The following is a 21,881-nucleotide window of genomic DNA, read 5'->3' on the forward strand; positions in this document are numbered from 1 at the left end:
GGGTGCTGCAGAGAGCGAAATTGAGGGATAGAATAAATGCAAAAGTAGGACAGCCATCAGTGGTGCATCTGAAGTAGTCATCACCGCTCACCAAGCTGCTGTAGCCTATGCACAGCTAGTACTCTGAATTCATGTTAAAAGGCACTCAGACGCAGGGGAGCTGCAACTGGGAATCCTTCAACGTGACTCAATATGCACAGCACATAGCTGTTACAGATTCACGGCATTTTAAAAATACATAGAAAATTTCTAAAAATCCTCTCAAAAACATCAAGTAGGTTTGCTCGCAATTTAATAGATCTACTGATATGTTAAAATATTAATACTCTTTTGAACTATTTAACACAAATATTGTAAGATAAAATATTAAAGCATCAATATTAAATATACTGAACTGTGCAAAATAAACCAGAAGTACCAATATCAGGGTAAGGTGTCTAAGCACAGTTTCTTCCCAGAAATTCTGGAGGACGTTCAGGCCAATTCACAAATTTTAAGAAAAAAATAAGGTTATAATAAGCTACAGTAGGATTTAACCTGAAGTGGAAAGCACAGTTTGTATCTTTAAAACATTTCCTATTAATATTGACTTCACTTCTTCAATTAAAACCTCAGACTTCAGTATCACGGGGGTTTTAATTCAGAATTAAAACTTTAATAACATTCTCCAAATGCCAGTACAGGATCTCCTGAAGACACATCATTCTACAGCAATATTTTTTGAAATGTCACATCAACTATTAAAAAATAACACATCATGAAAAGCAGACTAAAAAACAAATAGGTTTTTTTTTTTGTTCAAGTCTCTTCTGTGTAGTTTGAACCAGGTTTTAAAAATAAGGAGTTTGAGCAAAAAGCCGCTTATGCTGAATCAACAGTGTTCATTCCTGGGGCTGGCTGAACACGGGAGGGGAAAAAAGTTCCAGCTGCTTCTGCAAGCTCTAGGACTTCAAGCGGTCTGTATTTATCATCATTAGTATTCACAAAGTTATTTCTTAGCAATTTGGTCAAACACAGACCATGCGGTCAACCCACTCCTTAATTAGATGACTAATTCTGAAGGTCAAACACTTATATCCAACAGCATGCTGACATCCGAAGGATGAAATGACTGCTCCTAGCAAATGAACTGAGAAGCCAAACTGGTCAAAAAGGCAAGATCTTGTGCTTGGGAAAAAAAATATTACAAAAACAGTATTAAAATCTGGTGCAATTAAAAGGGCTAATGCCAAAACAGTGGAGTAATACTGCAGTTCAGTTCAGTGTGGCTCCACTAATTTCTGACGGGCTGATTCCAGATGGCGAGCGGTTCCTGTCCCATTTGCCACCTTCCCTCCTAGGAAAAGGGGAGCATCCCTCTGTCCCACCTCTCTGTAGGCCTCCTTTCCGAGCAAACAGCCTGACACTCAGACCCAACTTGCTCCTTTCTTCATCCCCAGCAGGACCAAAGCTGGTGACAATATAGGTGCGGCTCAACATTTACATCTGTGAGTCACTGCCCTGTGACAATAACCACAGAGCACAAAAGGACACTCAAATCCCCAATCTCTGGACTGCCCAATCATACAGATACCAAAACGAACCTAACATACCATTGCTCAAAACTCAAGTATAGTTTTCTCCCATCCTGTAGCACCCTTTTTTGCTGTCCTCTTTGGCAATTTAGTTGTGTGGGAAGAAAGCAATGATTGGTAGCTTTATCAAATCAACACCTGGGTTTCCTCCACTGCAAACAGTAAAAGATATACTACACGGAACAGTCCTCAAAGTTCAGTTCAGCAAGAGAACTTAAAAAACAAAACAAAACCAAACCAAAATCACCACGATTTTCAGCTTTCTCATTATGAAAATGTCTGAGCCAAAGATAGCATGATTACAGATAGGTGGACCAGCCATAACCCTGTCTCTGCAGTTCACAAGATCAGACTACAAAGTGTTTCATACATTCTGGAAAGAGTTTCTATTATTGGAACACAGCAAGATATAGGCTGAACGAGGTGTCATAAGTTAACTTGGACTTAGGCCTTTCATATTGCTCAAGAATGTATTGAGAAATACTTTAATTCAACCATTTCCAATTAGGAAAGAAAAAAAAAAAAGGCAAAGCTTACTGAAGGAACATAAGCAATAAACGGTAAATTAAGAGCAAACGTACCTGGATCCACTGCTCTGGAACCAGAACCCATCCTTGTCTCTATGGGACAGGCAGCTGCTCTCTTTCTACTTTTAAGTTTTTGAGCTTCTTCCCAAATGATGCTGTTAAGAGCCAGGAACAGGCAACGTGCCAGGCAGAAACAATCAGCTAAGTCCCGGGCGATGGCAGGCTGCCCTGAATCACCACCCATGGCCCCGACGGGAGGATCTCGGGCATGAGGAGCAGGCTACCCCCACTGGCTGCCCACCCGGTCGCCTGCAGGAGATTTAGGAAGCCTGGGTAGGTGCAAAACTCTCTGCACCACCGGTGTTATACGGTTTAAAGTAAGAGCGTGAGAGAAATAACTTGGTTTTTTCCCCTCAGCTCAATTTAAAAACATAGATAGTGGCTGGCAAAGGGCGTTTTCCCAGTACTGCCATAGGGATGGGTGAAAGGCATTCGAGGTAAAAGTCAACAGGACCTTTAATTAAGCTGCTAAGAAATTCTTGATCTCAAAGTCATCTTTGTCACTGTCACAGACACAGCAAAATGAAAACTAACACGCAGCTCCCTAGGCATTATTCGCATTGGTCACAACTATTTATCAATATCCACTGAAGGGAAGAGTGAAAAATACTTGGGGTCTTGGGATGAGGGACCAGACCCCATATCAGGCACGTGATGCCTGTGCCCCCATGCACTCCTCCTGCACTCCTTGTTCTGGGAAGAGAGGCAGCATTTGGAGTATATTTTTCCTTTTTCTTCAGGAAAAAGTTCTACCCCACGTTTTATTTCTCAACTCCTTATGTAGGATTTGCATTCTGCCATGAGCGCAATAACACCCACAGACACTAGTGAGAGGGAAATGATGGCTGCACACAGAGAGCCACTGCAGGGACCCACGGGCCCTGCGCAAGGGACAGGGTCTGACCCGGTCCCACACTCATCCAAACCAACATTACACTCCTTTCCAAAGGGCACATCATCTTACCTCCCTCCTTCCCCAGTCCCAGCAGGGCCATGGCCCATGGCTCCACATCACCTCTTAAAATGAGCTCCTCTTCCCTCTTCCCAAATTCACGGCTATCTTCAGTATCTATTGACAGACTTAAGTCCTATTTAAAGGTTATAGCTGAAAGCAGTGACTGCGCTAAGTCAATGGGAAAACATTTCAATAATCTGTTAGGCTAACAGAAAAGCCCTCAGAGAAAAAGCCCTGCAAGTTCCTACTTCCCGCTCAGTACTGCTGATAGTTGATTTGCCCGGAGACAAAACAGAAGCTGCTCCTGCAACAAAAGCAAGCGTCACACATGCCACGGGCGCAGCTCAACACAAGTGCAAGCATTGCTTCAAGACTTCTCCTAGACCAGAGGCAACAGTTCTACTCCTTGCCACCTTGGAGATGTTCCAGGCACACTTGCACACGTCATCCCTAAAACAGGTTATCTTGTGTAAAGAAAATAACGTCTCAAGAAAGATGTGCCTCATTCTCCCGCTTAACTGGATTCACTGTGGACCCTCACTAATTCATATCTCAATGACTCCTTTTCCCAAACTCTAAAACCAGGGACATTCCTGCCTGCTCTCACCAAAGGTTAGCATTGGAGCTCCTCTCTCAATGGTTATGACAATTCCAGGTGAAATTTACTATGGAAAGACTATTTTATTTTACTACAACACTTAAAACAAGTGATACACTATTCAAAAACAATTTCAATTTGATTACAAATGATATATCCACCAGTAAAAAAAAAAAAAATTAAAAAAAAAATCCAGATCAGATTTAAGCCAAGTTCTTTCTTTCAATACAAAACTCAAAACAAGTCTTCTACTGCAGCCTCTGCTTGGAAGTCTACACATTGCCTCTAAGCTTTTACTGTATGCTGAAAGTTGTTAGAAGCAACATGCTTCATTACTTTTGGGACAAAGTCCTAACCCTTAGAAAGGAAATCCTTAGGATTAAGATGGTGTACTCACAGCTAAGATCAACCTAAGCTGGGCACTATTCTATCAACAAAATAAAAGTGTGTAAACCTTGTAGTTTGGTGTCAGGAAAATAACTTCAAATGAAGCATAAGATTACTGGGATAATCATATTTTCATCATCTCAGAGGAATCAGATTCTGAAGGTCTACAAAGTATAGGCGATATTAATGCTTTAAATTCTCACAAAAGTAATCTTTTACAAGACACTTCATTGCTAATAAGCTCTAAATGGTCAAAGGGTCAACAGTCTAACATTTATCAACGTCGTACATCACGCACTAATTCTGTTACATACTTTGACAAATGACAATCGAAATCATTAAAATCCTCAAATAGCAAATAACACATTCTTTCATAGTTAATAATATATTCTTTCAAAGCTCCACCTCAAAAAAAAAAAAAAAAATTCACACAGAGTCAGGCAGTACTGAAATTCAGGATGCTGCTTTACTTCTTCCCTAAATGACAAATAACTTTGCATATCAGCAAAAAGGCGTTGTCTTCTTTCTGAGTTAGGCATTGTATGAAGTTCATCATTGAGTTTTCCAAGGGTGTTAACCAAGAATTCCTTTATTTGTTAAGCAAACAGTTACCTTGTTTCTGTGAAACATCTATCCATTGCATTATAATTTTACAATGATGAATACCATTGCAAAAGGGAAGAAAAGAATCACAGTATGGCTACTCACAGTAGTTTAACTGAAGGAACCATGAATTTAGTATCCACAAAACACTAAATTGCTGTATATTTCAATTCAAAGAAGGTAGCTTTATAAGATAAACATCTAGATAATTACTGCAGTCTTTTCAAAGCCCCTATGACCAAGGTCAGTTTTATTACGCTGTGATACCACAAACAATAAGGACTTTTAAAAGGTACACTTGCCTACTTATTGCCATTTTTTAAGCACGCAACTTGAAAGAATAAAGAAAAAAAAAATCTAAATTTTCAAGGCAGAACAGAGAACAGCAAGAATTCCTAGTGAAATGAATACTGCTTGCAGAATTTTGTTTTCTAGTCTGCTTTGAAAAATCTCAATGCATATATTTTGGAACACTGTTGATAATGAAGCTTGAGCACATAAAATCACTAACATGTATTATGCCGGAATCCCATAACATTTGAACTGCACCTATTAAATCCCTACCAAACTTGTCAAAGGGATTTTTTACAGATATTTTTGTGAGCATCAGGAGCATTATATAATTTGATACCATCTCTATGGCTTCCTATGTAAACCACAAAGTTCACCTGATGTTTTCTATCACCAGTACATGGTCACACTCTGTTATTTCAACAGCAAACATAGCACCTAGCAGCAGAGCATTGAACAATTCAGAGCACCAAGTGGCAGGTTGAGCATATCCTGGAAGCAACAGAAAGTCAGACAGGACACACACAACCAAAGTTTCGCTTTGCCAGGCCACCCAGGTCTTAGGTACCAAGCCAGGAGACTAAAGGGCTGGTTAAAAACACTTGGGAAGTACTGAGCTCACCTGCGTAGTTCTGAGGAAAAGCCCAGAGCAGTGAGCAGCTGTTCAAACCAAAGGTGGAGCATCAGAACAGCAACAGATTTCAGGAACTCTTCCCACTTACCATCACCTACGGGAGCAAACCTAATCTCTAAAATAAGTTCTAAACAGCACCTAAAAGGTTTTGTTGGTTCAATAATGAGAGTTTCTTTGCCAGCAACAAATGGAAATAAGCCCGGTGAAGAGACAGGAGAGAAAGTGATTCCCTCCCCCTGCCACACACACAAGCAGATGGAGCACCGAGAAATACAGAAAGGAGGAACTAACTGGGGGGAGGGAGCAGGGGAAGGCTTACAGCTGCTTGACTAATTGCATTTGCCATATCGATAATGAATTCAAAAAGCACGTTTAACTGTAAATGTTTAAATGATGGGTAAAAATACATCCTTATGAGTAAAGATGAGCTGTGTCATTCTAAACACCTTCAATGACAGCACAGAGGAAGATTTTTCTAATTTTTTTTCAAATAATACAATCCATTAGGCAATGAACTAGTTTAAAATGAGGCACTGCTTTTCTAAATGGTCACATGGCAGAAAGGGTATTTTTTCCCACTTTGTTTTTAAGAAGCCAAGTAACAATAATAAGTAGAAAGAGTTCTGGTCTGAATTTCTTAGGGCCTCCTCTTCTCCAAACAAGAATAATAAGAACAAGAAACAATTTAGCACCTGTAGAAGAAATACTCTGGGTTTTTTCTTTTTTTGAAGCATAGAGAAAAGATTAGTAAGAACAATAAAAAAATTCATTTACACAAGAAGGAAAAAATCAACAGCTTTATTTAAAAAAGAAAAGCAATGGGACAAGAAATAAGAAAAAATGAGCCCATCATTGCAATACACAACCATAATGACTCACATGTTTGATCCATTTGCTTTAATATTTTGCATCTGTTAGCAGCCAACGCTCCATGGTTGACCACAATATAAGGCAGGTGATCTTTGTGACTTCTACTAAGAGTTTCAGACAGAGAAATTCCCTTCCTCACCCGGCAGAGGAATCAGCGTGGAAACAGAAGAAAGAATGATACCCTTCCTCTTTAAAAACTGAAGCCTTCAACTGGTGCTTGCAGTTCAATGTTGTAAAGCTGTACAGGTGCATCAACATCTTGCCAGTATCCTGGACTTTACTCTTCCTTTTCACAGAAGGAATTTGCATTTTCTTATTTACTATACAGACCATATCTTTCTGCATTTCACCTCTATTATAGGAATTATTAGTTGCCACCAGCTGCACCTTCCTCTAAACAGGCAGGTGCCAAAGTTTGTGGGTTCCTGAAGCTCTTTGGGGAGCACATAACCCTACTCAACACAATTTGATAGGAACATATCAATACAGTGTAAGCTGTCAGCTGAATCAGATCCCCATTTGTCAGCAATTAAGTCTACCAAGAAAGTAGCATAGCAGTCTCCTCTTTGCCCGAAATGCTGTTCAGCCACAGAAGACAAGACATCGATGCAGCCCCGTGTTACGAGGTGCATGTTGCATGACCTGCATGAGAGCTATGGTATGTTAGCAAGGGCTCTTAAACTGCAGGAAGGACACCAACAGGGATGAAGTCGGTTGGATATTAGGTGCTTGGTAATAAATAAGATTCCTTGTCACATACCCAGCTTCAAACAGAGCAGCCTGTGCCACAAAAGCCGGTATTGCAGGTTTGTCTTGACCTCACTGTAAAGCAACTGAGGAGTGAAATGTAAATTATGCCAGCAGGAAAGTGGCTATTCTCTGAAATCTCAGAGTATGATTCAGCCACCCATGCCCTCTCTTACCGACTGGTACATGCCTTTGAGTGAGCAATTGCAAAGAGGAGACCAACAGCAAGCGACACAATGCCGACTACAACAAGCGTGCGTTCCTCTCCTTAAAGGAAAACAGATAATTCCTAAGGCAGCTACCTAGTTACTTAACATATACTGCCCACAAATACAAGAAAGCAGATGGTAGGTATAGAGGAAATGGATACGGTCCGGTGTCTCTCTTTAAAAAACACATACACACCATCACAAGCGTGAACAGCTACAGCTTGATATCTAGCTGGCTGCTGAGGATTTCAGTGAAGTGACAAGCTGCAGCAGCTTCTCTGCACACCCAAAACAGTCATACCACCAAAAAAGTAAATTTCGTACGGCCTAGTGAAATTTCACATGGTACAACTTTATCACAGTAGTATTTGACTGTGGAGGAAAGTAAATTGGCTCCAGGTAAATAAATTGGGTTATTACGTATCCAAAAAACCCAAATACTTAATTTTGGATACTTACACTTCGAAACAAATGTAACCTTTAGCTCATTGCTACTACATACTATATAGTATACTATATGCTATGCTCTCTCTCTATATATATACATATACGAGAGCTCCGTACATTGCGAAGGGATGACTTACTATGTAGATGTGCAATTTTTTTTTTGTTTTGATCCAAAAGTTTGGTGCAATTCTAATGTTGACCACTTAAAAGAAATGAATGTCTGTTTTCTTTTTTCTTTTTTTCTTATTTTTGTGGTGGCAACTGGCTACTGTATAATGTCTGTGAGCGTGTGTGTGTGACTGCAATCCATGCATGAGAGTCCTACTGGTAATATGAAAACCTGCTGTAAGACGGCAAGAAAATTTACTGTAGCTTTGCTTTAATAAACGGTAGAGATTTTGTTAGTTACAAGCTGAAGGAAAAAAGAACAAAAAATGAAGAGCTGAAACTAACATTCCCTCAAGCACTCGTGTGGAAGAGACCACAGTTCAGACTATGTATCTTGTTCTCGAGTTTTCTCCCCATCCCTTTTATAATTATGATCGTCCAGATCATTACTGTTACGGGGGAAAAAAACTGAAAACTGAACTTAGACATATTCAGATTTGAATGATTAAAAACGAAAATCAGTTTTAAATAAGGTGGAAACCAAAATATAATGCCTTTTCTGATAACTTCCCCACGTGTATGTCTATCATTTTGTGAGTTAAGAACAAGATTAGTCTTTAAAAAAAAAAAATTAAAAAAAACCTCAAGGTAGGAAGGCTCTGCAGAGGGATCTGGACAGGCTGGATCGATGGGCCCAGGCCAACTGTATGAGGTTCAACAAGGCCAAGTGCTGGGTTCTACACTTTGGCCACAACAACCCCATGCAACGCTACAGGCTTGGGGACGAGTGGCTGGAAAGCTGCCCTGCAGAAAAGGACCTGGGGGTGTTGGTTGACAGCCGGCTGAATATGAGCCAGCAGTGTGCCCAGGTGGCCAAGAAGGCCAACGGCATCCTGGCCTCTATCAGAAATGGTGTGGCCAGCAGGAGTAGGGAGGTGATTGTGCCCCTGTACTCGGCGCTGGTGAGGCCGCACCTCGAATCCTGTGTTCAGTTTTGGGCCCCTCACTACAAGAAGGACATTGAGGTGCTGGAGCGTGTCCAGAGAAGGGCAACGAAGCTGGTGAGGGGTCTGGAGCACAAGTCTTATGAGGAGCGGCTGAGGGAACTGGGGTTGTTCAGTCTGGAGAAGAGGAAGCTGAGGGGAGACCTCATCGCTCTCTGCAATTACCTGAAAGGGGGTTGCAGAGAGGTGGGTGTTGGTCTCTTCTCCCAAGTGACTAGCGACAGGACAAGAGGAAATGGCCCCAAGTTGTGCCAGGGGAGATACAGACTGGATATTAGGAAAAAGTTCTTTACTGAGAGAGTGGTAACACAGTGGAATAGACTGCCCAGGGAGGTAGTGGAGTCACCCTCCCTGGAGGTATTCAAGGAGCGGGTGGATGTGGCATTGTGGGACGTGGCTTGATGGGCATGGTGGTGTTGGGCTGATGGTTGGACTTGATGATCTTACAGGTCTTTTCCAACCTTAGTGATTCTGTGATTCTGTAAAGCATTGTATACGGGGCTTTTGGGGAATACTGTAGGTGAATAAATAGCACAGAGCAGTCTTTTACTTTTCCCTCTAAACAAGTCTTCCCAGATGCAGTAGAGAACAGTGAGAAATTCTGCATGGCTTACAGCAGGCCGTATTCCACCTCACTTACTGAAAAGGTTTCCAAAAAAAAGCAAACTCTTCCATTTATAACATAGGCTGCATTAAGAAGAAGTCTTGTAGGTAAAGATAACAGCAACCATATATTATAGTAAACATTTTCATAGTTTTCCATTTTCTATACAACAACAGATCTTTCATATAGAATTTCTAAATAAATAAATAAGATGGAATAAATTTCCATCTCCAAATGATAGCAATGAGTATTTCATCTTCTGCTATAAAAGCTACAATATAAACTGAGGAACTGTAATATTCTGACACAGGATTACCTACTAAGATGTACTACATGAAAATTGGGTTGCAAGCAACTTCAAAATGTCTTGCTGTCTACCACATCTTTATTGGCTCAACCGTTACCGTTTCAGACCTTCACCAAAAATTGCAGAGAGTAACAGAGACTACAAAACTCTTCAGTCAGCGCTGTCTGTTCCTTACCCCGTTCCCAGCTCTGCATTTCCAGAAACAAGATAACTGTGCACACCTGACAAAAAATTAAACCAGATACTAGAATGTTGCTCACAACTACTCATGAAAACACAAATCAGAAAAAACTTAAAATTTTACACAGCGCTAATCATACTTCTCATGCTATGAATTTATCTCAGCGATGTAGACATTAAACCTGTATTCAGTCACAGGTATTCACAAAGTATATTATTCACCTAGTTTCAAATGAGAAACTAACGATACAGAGTAGCCAAACACCAATCAGCTTTTCTGCTTAAAGCATACCATGGTGTCAAAAAGCTGATTTTTGAAACAGTTGTAACACTCAAAGGAAAAGAATCTGATTTTAAAAATTAATCATTTCATCCTTAGTGATCAGTACAGTCTAGACAAGATATTGAGAATTTCATTCATAATCGTCTTAGTTAGACAGTGATGCTGCCTCTTCAAATATACCCGCAGCATTGGGCTTGGCATACCCTGCCTGTTCATACTGAGCTTGGAGAAGGACGCAGGAGCCAAGCAGGCTGCTGCTGTGCATAGACACCCCTCGAGCTTCTTCACGGAGATGTCGCACCGCACGGCTCCTCCTGATGTGGGAAACCCATCCCTTTCAGCATGCTCTCCATGTTCGACTCCATTTCTCTATGTGGGAAGGGAAAGAAGAGTTTTCCTCTTTCCTCTCCTGCCAAATCCCTTTGCTCAAGCCCAACTTGTGACGTTTGAAAAGTTGAAATCAGAACCCAGCAGTTTTTAGAGGTCTGGGCGCTCGCAGCGAGGAGGGACACATTTGTCTATGGGTTTGCAGAGCAAGGCTTTTCATGTGCTCACTGGTGCACAGCTTTTACTGCTTGTTAGCTTAAACGGTGAAGGACCAAATACTTACTCTGTGTCTGTAGCTAATTTACAGATACTGCGTGTTTATAATCCAAAGTCCCAAGTGGGCATTCAAATGAGTGCCAGATCTTAATAACTGTATTTTAACTCTGTTAAGTATTTTAAAGGAAGATAACAAGATATTGTCAGCTATTAAGCAAGGACATTCCCCGGCTAAGTTCTCTGATTAAACACATGCAGGAAAAACAATGGACTCAAGGGAAAAGAAAGGGCATGTATTGACTCCGTCAGCCATATTTTCTTAACACAAGTCAACATCAATCAATCTCTTCACTCAATGTGCAATTCTCACCATCTCTATGTAGAACACGTTAATGAGTCTCCATTAAAAAAAAAATCATCTGTATTTATCAGGTACACAGCAATAACAGGCGCTGGCATACACAGTGCTGCTTTCTATATGTTAAAGAAAAGCTAAGAGGTTCTTCTCTGTACTAGCTTCGACTAACATAAAATACAAGCTCACAGAGCCCGTCTGGGTATTTTGTTTTAGTGCATTTTTTTTCCCTCCTTCTCTGTGCTTCTGCCAGCACCGAATTTAATGTTTAATTAAAATGTTGGCTTGCCACTTGCACTAGGAATGCAGCAGTGATGCAGCTGCACTGTTAAGCAGCAATGCTTGCAGACTGCAACAGCAAAAATGAGATGGAGAAGCTTATAGCAGAGAAACAGTGGTGGACCTCACCCACTGCGTGAGGTCTCCTGCTGCCATGGGTCTGTTACTGGCATGTGGGCTGCCGAGACAATGTTTATCTGACCACCGATAAAGGGTACGCTCTGCGGTTGGAAACCACGACTGAGCCTAGAAATAAAATATGGTCCACCTACTGCAGAAATAAGAGTTTTGCAGTGGCAAAGGAGGCTCTACCACCGTTCTGCTCCTTCAAGGAAGGTTTTCTTTTCTGAAGTGAAATGATATAATGAAAATTACATACTTGGGTAAACATGCAGTACTCTAGTGAATAAGCTTCTGCTGGCAAGAAATGCTTTTCCATAGAGCTATACACACACCCCAGCACAAGCCCAGTTCTCTCATAAAGGTCTTTGTTCCTCACCAACTGGGGAGAAGGAAAACACGAGGAGTTACCTGTGGATAAGACCAATGGACTGCAGGCCATGAATCAGCTGGTTTCCATATCTGGTATGTAATTTATGCAGAATGTTACGGACCAAAGCTTTCGCATACAATTATGAGAACAATTAATGCAGTCAGCAAATGATCATTTGCTGCTTTAAACGTTGCCTTAAATGCAGTTTGCAAAAGAGCCTCAGCAGACACATTTCACCCTCGAGTTATAAATGAAAATAAGAAATGATGCATGTGTACTGGGGCAAAAAAAAAAAAAGCCATGTTGTCTCCTTTTGCTGATCTTAATAAGCCATATTTTTTCCTCTTCAGCTCATCCTCTGAAGAACATTAATCTGCCCCAATGCTAAAACCAAAATATGTGAAGAGCTGGTGATGAGGTTCATCAAAGGGTTAGGATTAAAAAACAAGCAGCAATCACTACAGATGGTTTCTACAAAGCTTACTACAGGTCATCTCCTAATTTCAGCCTACATCTGAACACCAATCTGCATGTCAGTGCAAAAGTACTGCTTGTAGCCACTTTGCTCTCCTCTCAGCAGGCGAAATCACAGCTCTACAGGTGAAACTGCAAGAGTATCCCAGAGCCCATCCAAGCACACTTCGTTTTGATTTTTTTCTTTTCTTTTTGGCAAACAGCACTCAGATACTGCTCTGGTGTAATCAGGTCTCCTGACAATGTGAAACTCGCACTTTAAAGAGCCCACTGACAGATGGATTCAATTTAAAGCATGACTATGAACAGCTGCTGATGATCACCAGCTTGAAGTGAACTCATTCATCACAAAATATTTCAAAAGACTGGACTGAAACGGAACAAATGAATTTGAAGAAGTACAGGAGGTGCGGTGTTAGCCTTGGAGAATGTGTCAGATGTAAGAAGCACAGCTATGGTACTGCGATTAACTTATTCCTGTAAATGCTGGCTCCACTCTATTAGCAGCATTCTCCAGATTCTCAAAAATCCATGAGGGGAGCCTGAATAAGGTATTAGAAGACATAACTAAATACTCCTTACTGAAGGTGATTTTAACTAAGTGAGCCACTAAAGAGAGCTGACAGCATGTTTAAATTGTGCTGGGGAAAACTTCAAGATGACAAGCCTGAAAAAACTGCTGGAGGGAGAGGAGGTTATTTCCCCAACTGCTCTAACTCAGCAAGAAGTCCCATCAGTCGTGCAAGGGGACCACGCACTCTGCCTACGCCACCTTCACTTTAAATACTGCAAGAGGCCTTGCTGCTTTTAAAACATTTTTATCTTCCTCTTCGATCCTTCAGTATGGCTGCAGTCAAGAACAAGACAATCTTCAAAGTACGTAGCCTCACAAATTAAACCACCAATTATGATGGTCTCTGAAGAGATGGGGAGCCACCACAGAACTGAGTAATTCACACTTTTCTTCTTCTTTTTAAGTTCAGGAATTATGCAGCAAAAGTAGACATTTTAAACTTCACTGTATTTGTCATGGCCACTGGATCATCTCTGAGTGACTCAGTTTTTCCCAGAGTACTTTCTACAAGTTATGTATGGGGCAGCTTCACAGACATTAGGAACAAGGGTAATATGCAGGGAAGAAAATTCTCCACGAGCTACCTCAGGTGGTAATTCATTCTTGCCATCCCTTGCTAGGGTTTTCTAGCAGGGGGGAAACAAATAAAGTTTCCAAGACTTTCTTGAAGGCAATTCTTTACCTAGAAGTGATATTTCTAACTTCTTCAGACAACTATACCATCAAACTATTCTCGTACCAGTGCAACTTCATGAAGAAAGCATGTAAATCTCATGTAGAACATTCATAGATATATTCTGATTTTCACACAATCACTTTTGTATCAATATGCCATTGTTACATCAGATTTTCGTAGCTTAGCACGAAAAACATACTCATCTCTCTTGAGCTGCAGTAAATTTAATAATAATTTGTTGTAATATTTATTGATAAACAGAGAGTAAAAAGAAACAATACTAACCCACAGATGGTCCCCAGGTTTTTTCCTCAGTATAGAAAATGTAATCTTCGCAATGGTAGGAAAAAAAAAGAAAGCCCTCTCAGATAATGGCATTTCCCTCTTTCCTTCTACAGAGTACCTTTGTCAGTCTATTTACCTACTATCCTTCCTCAAGCCCAAGTAACAAGACAAAGCTCAGGTGTCATAAGCTTGCGTAAATAAGGCGTATCAGCTACCCTGCAACTCCCCTTCCATGCAATGGAAAAAAGCTACCGCTTTGCCATCATCCGGTCTCCTGCTACCTGGTATGAAAGCAATGTGAGGAAGTGATCAGTAGATTAACACCATGTCAATAAATAGCTCTAAGACAACAGTTTTGCTATTTAACTCATTTTGGGGAGCAGCCGACCATTGCCAGGATATATGTTCTGACGCGGGGGTGAAAAGCCGTGCGCTCAGCAGCATTGTTTTATATGCAAGAACCAAGGCACGCACACACTCTTGCTCACACACCCTCTGCAAAGGTTATTCATCACCACAGCAACGTCTCAAAACAAAGGTGGAAGCCAATTCAAACAGCCCTGTTCCTCTGATGACAGAGGATGAAGGGTGCTCTCCGCCTGCACCCTACATGGGGCTTTGTTTGCTTGGGTTTGTTTTTATGTCATTGGATCTCATTTACTAATTTAATTTTCGGCAGCCCAGCATGCATGCCCAGAGCAGAGAACTGCCATACTTACACATTAAACAAAAAAATTCTTCTATAGCCCCGATTAAAAGGACAGAGAACTGGCTGATGTACAATTCCTTTTTGCCACATGGCTGAGCAAATGCCATACTCTACTACAAGTACCCACTGTCAGCGCACCTTCCCTGCACCCTCCCCCATGTACCAGGAATAGCTGCTGTAAAATAAACACCCCCCCAAACCAAGAAAAACCCCAACCTGTTTAACTATCATTTCTTCCTTCCTCTCCCCTCACTGCTCCTTTTCTTCACATCCTCTTTCACTCCACGGGAGCGTAATGATTTTGGATACGTTAAGAAAATCCTACTGAGACAGTAAAATAATTGTAAACTCAGCACAAACGGAAAGCAGAGTGTCTCTTCTCTCCCGGAATCTGGAAAGAAAAACCCCAACGCTTCCCCGAGTCACTTGAGGAAAGACATTATGATCATTTCTGAGCCTTTTCAACTACAAGCCAGGAGGAAATAACACTGTCTGTAATGACAAGCTGTCAACACTCGGCGAGCAACATAGCTCTCATTCGTAACACCGATCCTTCACCTGCAGAGTGGGGCACATGGGCATCAGCAGCCACACCACATGCAATGGCAACACTCAGAATGCCCAGATTTCTCTACTTCTCCAAAAGCAAATCCCCCATCTGAGCAGCCAGTTCCTGATGTGAGAATGCCCTCCCTAACTGCAGGATTTAAAAGACAGGGTAACCATGTGTTTTGAAATACAGGATTAAAAAAACCCCCACAGTTCCTAGGAATTTTATTTGTTAAATGGAAAACACAGGTGATTGGAGCAGATAACCTTTGAGACTTTGTGTTAAGTCCCATTTACTCCTGTCAAGAAATAAGCTAAATTTTGCTGTGGTGAAACCACCAGAAATACCCATCTAGCTTCAGTGATTCCATGGATCTAAGCAAAATGTATGCTGACAAATGGTTTGATTTGTATCAACTGCTTAAGCTAACATTTTTCTTAAGTTTCAAAATAATCATTGATAGCTGACCATTAATCACTTGCAGGCTTATGACGGGTTGCAATTGCTGTCAGTGTGTTTCAGCATCCCAGCAACATAAACAAACATCTGGGGCAGGAGGTTCATTTACCTGATTCTGCAATATTTGTATTAGCTAGTCACTTTGGTGTAATACTGCTCTGACACTAAAGGATGCCTATAATTAAGAACTAGAAATGCGAAAAAATGAAAAGGATCAATAAAAAAAAAAAGTATGAGAAAATCCAGGTTACAGATAAAGATTCAAACTGCAGTTTCTAAAGAGCACACTGCATTTGCAAGTAGCAAAAAACAATAGAGCAGGATTGAAAGCAAAGTGCAAAATGCCATCTAACCCCAAGTGCAGGACACTCTCCATGTACGCTGCACTTGAAGCTCTATGCTTGATTACTACAAGGGTCTCAGAAAAAAAACCTGCATTTGAGCTCACACACATCTCTTAAGTACAGCCATAGGCAAACCCATCAAATTGGATGTATTCATAGCACAAGGTGATTTACGTCATGGTGTGATCACTACTTGACATGATAAGCAGGCGTTTGCTGACTCAATATTTATTTGTGCAGTGAATTTTCAATGTACCTTCCTGATGATCTTGGGTTTCGAAAGAATTTTCTCCACATGGAGATGCTTTCCCACCCACGTTACAGGGGAGCAAAGGTTCTTCTCCCCCATGCTGGCATTCAAGCTTGTGAGTCAGACTGGGACCGCAGGTATGACAGACAGCAACTAGTCTTCAATTTGGGACCTGCCTGACCAAGACATAGACATGCTTCCACTGTAAGAGAATAATTTCTTCTAATAATTGAAAATACTTACTGGCCGAAAAGAGTGCACCTACCCAAATGATAATGATTTTAAATAAAAAAAAAATTGCTTCAATTGCTACCTTGCTTCCTCTATTTCTATGCACCCAGAAAATCAATTGCAACAATTTAAAAACCTTTCTTCTCCAAAGTTGCTGGAGTTAGCACTAAAGTTGTTATATTATTTAAGCACGGGGGTTCAGAGTTCTCAGGCAGTATAAAGGAACTGCATCTACCTTCAGCAGTTCCCAAGATAGCAGCCGTTACGCTTGAACTGAAGTGGGAAGAGCAGCGGTAATGAGAATGAGGGGAACTTAAGGAGCGGTATCTTCCAACTCGCAAAAATACAATGGATACTTGACAATAGCACCAAATTTGTTTTTCCAAACTTCCCATTAATTAAAACCTACTGGGTTTAGCCTGGTTTAATAGACTACTGGACCTTGAAATAATGTACTTGAGTTCCTTGTTCTGCCTTTGCCTCCTCCAGCATAAAGCCAGAATTATCCTCCTAATTTTTCAGGCCAGAGTAGTTTTCCAGCTCCGCTGCTAATCAAGTTAGTACATACAGCTCAGTACGGCACTGACCTCCAGGTTTTTGTCCAAATATTCCAGTGAGCACTCTTAACACATTGTAAAAACCTAAAGAGTCGGATAAGAGCCCGATACATGTATTGCCCTTCCCACACCCATCCTTACAGAGGGCTCCTTCTACCTTCTCAAGAAGATAACTTCAAGCGATTCTGCTTAAAGCACCAATCTTCAACTCTGAGATTCATAGGAAGATTCAGTATCTGATGATGAGCTGTATCGTGCTGATGCTTTAATGGTACTCTATCCATGTACAAAGAGGCTACTTCCCCCAAATTTCACAGAGATGTTTAAATGATTAGCAATAGCTAAGGGCACATATGTTGCTTTTAATAGCAAATATGTGCTTTGCAGACCAGGCTGCATCTCATCCATAATTCCTTGGTGCAACACTGCCGGGAAGACAGCAGTCAGCCCAGCATGACAGTGTCTTCAATAAAGCAGGGTGTTACAAGGTGCAAGGCAGCACTCCACACATTTGCTGTCAAAGAATCACAGCATTTCAGCTGCTGGAAGAAGCAGATTGCCATTGTTTTATCAACGAAAAACCACAGATGGGAGAAACTGACTGGAAACCACCTTCCCCTCAAAAAAAAAAAAAAGTTATCTATTATCTTTTGCAGAGAGGATATGTCTAGTATTGAACTGAAGACAGGATTGCACTTCGGAGGTCAAAACAAGCACACTCTTTTCTTTACAAAACATCTTCAAAAAGAAGCTGGGGATGAAGTTTGTGCACAGCCACACAGAGATTTAAACAGTAAAAAAAAAACCCATGCACTTACATAAAAGGCTTTGTGGAGTTTCATTTTCTATTCAGCTGGAAAGGGAGTGAACAAGCATGCACACACACACACATTTTTAATCATCCTCATGCTGACAGTAGCCAGTCACTACTTCTGTTATCAGAGCCCCACAGCTTGTATTTCCAGGCTATGAAGCGCTAAAGCAGAGGGTATAAAACCTCCTCTGATTAAAAAGGCAGGGTGATATTGTCTAGTACAACACACCAACTGCTACAGATTTGAAGTTTGGCTTCACCCGGATGTTACTCATTCAGTGGACAGAGAGGAAAAAATAATCCATAAACATACAAACAGTAAGGATTTCCTAAGATTAGCTGGTAACCTGGATCACTCTCATTTTCTCTAAGCTCGTCAATCACCCTCCAGGAAAAACAAGCAAGGCAGGCGAGTCTTTGCATCCAGAAATTTACAGTTTGCCACAAGGTGCCGGTTGTTAAAGAGACAGAGAAAGAGAGAAGGTGCACTTACGTACAACTCACCAGTGACGACTTGCACAAACGCCACGTGCCTGGGATTAAAACTTCAGCCCGGGTAGATGCTGTCCCTGCCACTGCTTGATTCAGCTCAAGTGGCTGGCATCTCTCCAGAGTCACTCAGAAGGCAGCTGCCCAACAGGACAAATCACTGAAAAAATAGAAAAGAAACAGGTTCAGCTTTGCAATTCCACTGCGCATTATACAATCAGTTAGACTTGCTAAGTGCGGACTTCTTAAAATGTGATTTCCCTTATTGCATGAGAGGGAGAAGTACATTTCTGATTAGAGTTCATCCACTACTGTCAAATGTGAACTTTCTAAATACCAGTAATACCAAAAAGAACTCCTCTGTACAGCTAACAGGGACCTTATGGCCAGGACACCTGGACAACCTCCACCCTAAACCCTTCTTTCAATCACAGTTTGGGGCTGAATCTCTCTTCAAGGGTGGGGTGAGGAGTTAACAAAGCCATGGACTTGACAAGCTCAGCAGAGCTGAGAAGGCTGCAGTGTAACACATTCGTACACGAGAGTCTAACACGTCGTAAACACATTTTGTAAAAGCTTGGTCAAGCACAAGGAGGAAGGTATTGATGAGAGCGGAGCCCTTTCCTCACCTTACATTCCTGTGCCGATCGGGAAGCGACTGCTGCCCACACAGCCCCTGCGCTCCAGGCACTCAGCCGTGGCTGAGGGGCTATCAGCCCAGGGTTGTGCTCACAAGACACCAACAGCCACGTGGCCCGAATGGGAGAGAGATGGGGAAAAACATGTTTGTATTGAGAGAAACTGGGGACAGCTCAAAACACTCCCTGCAAACCAGTGGGGCTGGAGCCCATGGGGCACTTGGGGAAGGAGGATGCAGAAAAGGAAGAAAAAGGTGAAAACCAAGACAAGAGGCAGAGGTAGGAGACAGCAAATGCTGCAATTTTTTTTTTTTTTTTAAGGTGACAATTATGGTATTATCCCATTTTCTCCTCAAACTTTTGCCACCCCTCAATTTTGAATCTGATATTCAAGAGTTCAGACAAGCTTAGTCCTTTCCTATTTCATTTTAGTCATATCCAACACTTTATTCTAACCTGGTTGTACATACAAGTCGCTTCCAGCTTCATAGATGCGCCATCCCAGGCTCTGAGCAGTCCTTCAAAATTTTGCCAAACCTGCCGCCCTGTTTACAGTTCTTATGAGTTACTCTTTGGGACATCGTTTTGACATTATCCCAATCCTGTGACTTCTATGAGAGGTTCTATTCCCCTTCCCTTACAGGGCCAACCCTGCAGTGATGTTTTCCGTTTTAAGATAAATCCAATTAAAAATAATTAAAAAAATACAGATCGATTTGATATAGCAACAGAATTAGGAAGAAGCAGTAACAAGTCAATCCAGTACCAGGGCAAGCAGCAATCGGTCAATTCAGTCAATCTGAATTGATCCAGTAGTTGCATGTTAATATACAAAGTCTACTGAGCTAGTTTATGTGCTGAACCTTATCAAGTTGCTTACTAACATGACCAGATTATAGTAGCGGTTTATCTAGTCATCACCCAATTCTGTCAGAAACTTAAAATTCTAATGTTTTATGGGAAGCTAGGCAATAAATGGTTTGCTGACCAGGAAACCCAGACTGAAGAAATGACACATGGGCACAGAACACTGAAGCAGCACGGGCTGCCTTCCGTCCATACCTCATTTCCCAGCCACTAGTCTTGGCCCTTCCCAGCTCACTGGCCTGGGCAAGACCCTCTACCCCTCCATGCCCATTTTCTCCCTTGCAAAACATGGATAAAGGTGACAGTCATCTTAATAAAATATGAGTGCAAGTGATGAGGAGCACTCTAAGAGCCCCGTACGTTTAGTAACTCATCCAATGCTTACCAATACCCGGGGTCAGTGTGAGAGGGTTGCCCTTGATTTCAGAGGAACCAAGGTCAAATGTTGAAAAAGCAACAGACCAAAGAGCTTCAGGAGCAATCACAGCGAGACCTTTGTGTGTAGGTTCCTCTCACTCAAAAGGACAAGGGGGCAGACACAGCCACCTGAGGATACGCCAAAGAGGAAAAAGGGACATGCTCAAAAATTACCTCGAGATGAAACAGGGTCATCTATAAAGCTCTGAGACAGGGGAATAGGCTTGGCTGCATGCATAAATATATATACACATATATAGGTATATGTATGCATATAAAAAAAGAGGACAGATTACACCTCTTTTCCAGTAGTAACTTGTGATCTCAGTAGCTTCTTATGCATAATTTAATTCTTCTCAGTAGTATGGAAGAACTAAAGAATTCTGCTAAGAAAAGAAAGTGCCAACCCTAGCACATTCATTGTTTCTAAGCTCCTTATCTCCAAAATTGGTGACAGGTTTTGGGATTCTCATCTGAAAGCCAATGTAAAACAGAAAAGGAAAAAAACCAAATTTCACTGATGAGTCTCAGAGCTCCTCCTTGCTAATGTGATTTTACTGTTTGCAGCCCTAGACATGAACACAGTTAATGAATAATGACTGTGAAAACAAAATATCAGATAATGATGGGAGGAGGGGGGAAGGTGAAATAATTGCGTGGGTGGCTTGGATTGGATTTGGCATCAATTAGAAAAATTGATGCCCTTTTAATTATAGGAAAAAGGCTTTGCTAGAAAGATAAGACAGACATGACAATCAAAATACTTTAGTCTTTGGATTTAAATGTATGGAAACGGAAAGTTTACAAGGTTGGGGTTTTTCAGCATGTTTCCTTTTTATAATAAAAAACTTATCTCTTTCTCAAAAATTACATGTAAACCTTCAGCTCACTTAAAAGCTGTTACAGCAGAGATTTGTTCAGACAGCATATGTGTCTGCCTTTACAACTCTCTGGGAATATTACTTACTACAAGTAGGACTGCCTCCTACAAGGTACAAGACATCCTACATTTCCCTTCTAGTAAGAGCCTAAGTCAGTAAGAGTTACGGCCACTTGAAGAATCGGTCCAATAACCTATCAACATTACTTAAGATCCTCCCCTAATAGATTTCACTGAACATATTCTCAAAAGAGGACACTAGAGATTGCTCCCTGTTTGATTAAGGTTGCACAGCACACGTTTCTTTCCCTGCTTTTATTCATAATGCCAGCAGCACATGCCAAATCTTCATATGTGAGAAATGGCTAATATAAGCACATTGTCCTCAATATCCCTTCAGTAATCCAAAGTAACTTAACAATACTCTTTAAAAATGTAAAGCAAAAGGGAAAAGGACATCTCTCTAAAAAACTCGCACACAATTCCTCAACTACCCAACAAAGAAAAATCCCTCGCAGTTCTGGATGTTTTACTGTACTTCTACGGCTCTTTTCCAGTAATATCAACAATCACACAACCCATATTTACATGATCATTTCTACAATGAGA

The 21,881-nt window shown here is 41.2% G+C and overlaps 1 protein-coding gene across 1 annotated transcript in view; it reads right to left on the minus strand.

Moving 5' to 3' along the window:
- The window catches only part of EPS8 (epidermal growth factor receptor pathway substrate 8), a 136,013-nt gene that overhangs the window by 84,114 nt on the left and 30,018 nt on the right, over window positions 1-21,881 (minus strand). Inside the window, exon 2 of the mRNA XM_059816288.1 lies at window positions 18,479-18,630. The gene's annotated coding sequence lies outside the window, so the exon portion shown is untranslated. The remainder of the gene's footprint in view (window positions 1-18,478; window positions 18,631-21,881) is intronic.

Source organism: Gavia stellata, chromosome 4 (genome assembly GCF_030936135.1).
Source record: "Gavia stellata isolate bGavSte3 chromosome 4, bGavSte3.hap2, whole genome shotgun sequence".
NCBI lineage: Eukaryota > Metazoa > Chordata > Aves > Gaviiformes > Gaviidae > Gavia > Gavia stellata.